This window comes from Erpetoichthys calabaricus, chromosome 15, assembly GCF_900747795.2.
Source record: "Erpetoichthys calabaricus chromosome 15, fErpCal1.3, whole genome shotgun sequence".
NCBI classification, from domain to species: domain Eukaryota; kingdom Metazoa; phylum Chordata; class Cladistia; order Polypteriformes; family Polypteridae; genus Erpetoichthys; species Erpetoichthys calabaricus.
Window position 1 is genome coordinate 13,731,326 of NC_041408.2, and position 2,873 is coordinate 13,734,198.

Sequence of the window (2,873 nt, forward strand, 5' to 3'; positions counted from 1 at the left end):
GTTCATATGTGCACTTGGCACCAGGACACCCTAGGCCTCAGTTCGATGATCGACTTTGTGCTCGTGTCATCGGACTTGTGGCCACATGTCTTGGACACTCGGGTGAAGAGAGGGGCGGAGCTGTCAACTGATCACCACCTGGTGGTGAGTTGGCTCCGATGGTGGGGGAGGATGCCGGTCAGGCGTGGTAGGCCCAAACGTGTTGTGAGGGTCTGCTGGGAACGTCTGGCAGAGCCCCCTGTCAGAAGTAGCTTCAACTCCCACCTCCGGCAGAACTTCGACCACATCCCGAGGGAGGTGGGGGACATTGAGTCCAAATGGGCCATGTTCCGTGCCTCTATTGTTGAGGTGGCTGACCGGAGCTGTGGCCGTAAGGTGGCCGGTGCCTGTCGTGGTGGCAATCCCCGAACCCGTTGGTGAACACCAGCGGTGAGGGATGCCGTCAAGCTGAAGAAGGAGTCCTACCAGTCCCTTCTGTCCTGTGGGACTCTGGAGGCAGCTAATAGATACCGGCAGGCCAAGCGGAATGCGGCTTTGGTGGTTTGCTGAGTCAAAAACTCGGGCTTGGGAGGAGTTCGGGAAGGCCATGGAGAACGACTTTCGGACGGCTTCGAGGAGATTCTGGTCCACCGTCCGGCGTCTCAGGAGGGGGAAGCAGTGCAGTGTCAACATGGTGGGGATGGTGCACTGCTGACCTCGACTCAGGACGTTGTGGGTCGGTGGGGGGAGTACTTCGAAGACCTCCTCAATCCCACTAACATGCCTTCCAATGAGGAAGCAGAGCCTGGGGACTCAGAGGTGGGCTCCCCCATCTCTGGGACTGAGGTCACTGAGGTGGTCAAAAAACTCCTTGGTGGCAGGGCCCCGGGGGTGGATGAGATACGCCCGGAGTTCCTCAAGGCTCTGGATGTTGTAGGGCTGTCTTGGTTGACACGTCTCTACAACATCGCATGGACATCAGGGACAGTGCCTCTGGATTGGCAGACCGGGGTGGTGGTCCCCCTCTTTAAGAAGGGGGACCGGAGGGTGTGTTCCAACTACAGAGGGATCACACTCCTCAGCCTCTCTGGAAAAGTCTATTCGGGGGTTCTGGAGAGGAGGGTCCGTCGGATAGTTGCGCCTCGGATTCAGGAGGAACAGTGTGGTTTTCGTCCTGGTCGCGGAACAGTGGACCTGCTCTACACCCTTAGCAGGGTCCTGGAGGGTGCATGGGAGTTCGCCCACCCAGTCTACATGTGTTTTGTGGACTTGGAAAAGGCATTCGACCGTGTCCCTCGGGGAATCCTGTGGGGGGTACTCTGAGAGTATGGGGTACCGGCCCCCCTGATAAGGGCTGTCCATGTACGATTGGTGCCAGAGCTTGGTCTGCATTGCTGGCAGTAAGTCGAACCCGTTTCCAGTGAGAGTTGGACTCCGCCAGGGCTGCCCTTTGTCACCGATTCTGTTCATAACTTTTCCGGTTTGGTGGTCTCAGGATTGAGTCACTGCTTTTTGCAGATGATGATGTCCTGTTTGCTTCATCAGGCCGTGATCTTCAGCTCTCTCTGGATCAGTTCGCAGCTGAGTGTGAAGCGGCTGGGATGAGAATCAGCACCTCCAAATCTGAGACCATGGTCCTCAGCCGGAAAAGGGTGGAGTGCCCTCTTAGGGTTGGTAGCGAGATCCTGTCCCAAGTGGAGGAGTTCAAGTATCTCGGGGTCTTGTTCACGAGTGAGGGAAGAATGGAGCGTGAGATCGACAGGCGGATCGGTGCGGCATCCGCAGTAATGTGGGCTCTGCATCAGTCTGTCGTGGTGAAAAAGGAGCTGAGCCATAAGGCGAAGCTCTCAATTTACCAGTCGATCTATGTTCCTACCCTCATCTATGGTCATGAACTGTGGGTAGTGACTGAAAGAACGAGATCGCGAATACAAGCGGCTGAAATGAGTTTCCTCCGCAGGGTATCTGGGCTTTCCCTTAAAGATAGGGTGAGAAGCTCAGTCATCCAGGAGGGGCTCAGAGTAGAGCCGCTGCTCCTCCGCATCGAGAGGAGTCAGATGAGGTGGCTTGGGCATCTGATCAGGATGCCTCCTGGACGCCTCCCTGGTGAGGTGTTCCGGGCACGTCTAACCAGGAGGAGGCCCCGGGGAAGACCCAGGACACGCTGGAGGGACTATGTCTCTCGACTGGCCTGGGAACGCCTTGGGATTCTCCTGGAAGAGCTAGAAGAAGTGGCCGGAGAGAGGGAAGTCTGGGCATCTCTGCTCAAGCTGCTGCCCCCGCGACCCGACCTCGGATAAGCGGAAGAGGATGGATGGATGGATAGTTCAGTAGGTTTTCCGCAGTATTGGTATACCATGCAACACTATTTGTACCATACAGGTAACAGGTGAGCATGGGCCAAGGGGGAGGACTTTCTGAGGTTGAGACTGGGCAAAGAACCTGTGCAGCAGCTACAATTTTGAGGAGACTGTAGCAGACTGTGGTGGTGAAGTAGGAGGTAAGTTCGTGGACTGAGCAACAAATACAGGAGAGCCTTGTCAAGAACCACCTATTGATGTGATTTAGGGTTATAGGTGTTATGTGTCTGAGTGCCTCCCATGGAGTTGTACAAGACATCGCCCAATCAGATAAGACAGACGGGCAGATCCAGGACATGATTAGGATTTATCTCTGTAAAATGGTCTGGGAGGACCGCAGGAGTAGTTGGAAAATGTTGCTCTAATTCTGACCAGTTAAAGTGGATCATACGTGAAAGTTGGCCAGTTGTAAAACTACACTGTAGGAAAAGCAAGGCAGACGGCTTACAACCATACTGGTAACACTTGCCAAATGCTCGTCTCTTCACTGTTCACAGGCCTTTGCTAGCTATCTACATACTCCTCACGCCCAGT